Source organism: Pteropus alecto, unplaced genomic scaffold, assembly GCF_000325575.1.
Source record: "Pteropus alecto unplaced genomic scaffold, ASM32557v1 scaffold155, whole genome shotgun sequence".
NCBI classification, from domain to species: Eukaryota; Metazoa; Chordata; class Mammalia; order Chiroptera; family Pteropodidae; genus Pteropus; species Pteropus alecto.
Window position 1 is genome coordinate 13,584,946 of NW_006438113.1, and position 1,824 is coordinate 13,586,769.

Genomic DNA, 1,824 nt, shown 5'->3' on the forward strand with positions numbered 1-1,824 from the left:
ATCACATTGGGGTTTAGGTTTTAGCATATGAAGTTTGAGGGACACAAACATTCAGTCACCAAGAAGGGGGCAGAAAGAAGGGCTGGGACTTCCTAGTTTGTGTGTATCCACTTCCTCCAGGGACTTTGGTCCAAGTTGTCCAGTTCTGTGATTCTCAAACTGGAGCGTGTATTAGAATCACCTGGAAGATGCATTAAAACAGAGATAGCCGTGTTTCTGGTTCCCCAGGGGTTCTGGTTCCCTAGATCAGGGATGAGGCCCGAGGATTTGAATTTTTAACAAGTTCCAAGTAATGCTGCTGATCAGGGACCACACAGTGAGAACACACAGTGCACCCCCATCTTCTCTCTGTCCCTGGGCTTTCAGTGGCCCAGGGCTTGGTCTTTGAGATCATCAGAGCACCCTAGAGACAAACATTATCATATCCTGATACCTCCAGGAAGCTCACACAGTAAGGGAACGGCTTAATTGGGTTCAGCGGATGAAATTTTCACAAGCTGTAATGGCACCAGGCAGATCCCAGAAAGTCCAGGGTGTTAATGAGGTCTCTGGGTGCTGGAATGGAGCCCAAGCAGGGCAAGAAATTGCCAGGAATAGGAAGTTTTTCCTCCTCAAGAAAGATCAATCTACAATTTTGGAAAGCGGCCTAAGTGTGGAGACTGATGCCCAGGCTCAACCAAGGGTTTACAGATGGGCAGGGTCATTTCTGGACACTTGCCAGGGACAGACTTTGAAACATGAGCTCACTAAACAATCCTCTGAGGCGGATTGAAAGGCAGTGGGAGAAACAGACAGACTGGAGTCTAGCCAGGCAGTTTCTGGCATTTTCCTCTACCCATCCACACCCACAAGTCATGGGGACTGATTCAGAATTGATTTTGAGGCTCAGCAGGGGTGAGCTGCCTGGGGAGGCTCCTGATAGACTCCGTGATAAAGGTTCTTCCTAGAGGCCCCTGGAGAAGTCCTTCTCACACCAAGAATGCTGGCTTTGAGCAGGACCCTGTCACCCAGTGTCAGGATCCACCTTTTCTTTCCTTTTCCCCTTTACACAAATATTTATCCATTCAAAACTGTTTATTAAACCATTTACTATGGGCAAGCGCTGAGAAGATGCTGGGTATATGGCTGCCAACAAGACAGGGAAGATCTCCACTCTCCAGAAGCTGATTTTCAAGGGTGGGGGAAAAACAATAAACTTGAAAACAAATAAAATATTGACAAATTGAAGAAAATAAACAGGATGCTCTGAGAGATGAATAGTGGGGCACCTATTTTAAAGAGTAATCAAGTCAGGCTTCTCTGAGAAGACAGCATTTAAGCTTAGGACTAAAAGAGGGAGAGAGGCAGAAGGAATATAAAGGGATGAAGGCCTTGAGGCTGGAAAAGGCAAGAGTGTGTAGGAGCCATCACAAGGTGGCCAGAGCATAACAGGGAGAGTGGCAGAGACCGAGGCCAGAGAGATGGCAACAAGAATCAGACCATGCACTAAAGAGTCTGGATTGTATTTGAGATGCTGTGAGGGGTCTAGGCAATAATCATTAGTGGCTGCTGCTGAAAATACCGGTGAAACGCTGATGGGAAACCTGACAGCGGAGGGATCCGGCTGACATCTGAGCCCACTGATTAGGCTTAGCATCAAAGAGAGAGAACACTAAACAATTTGATCAAGCCTCTATATCTAACTACTAATTACAGGAAATACATGAGACGGAGAGTAGAACATGGAAGATGACATCACGAGGGAGCAGTCAGCAAAATCCAGTCTGTGAAAAACTCTACAGACAAATTACCCAGTGGTTTGTATGACAAATAAATTGTAGGGAA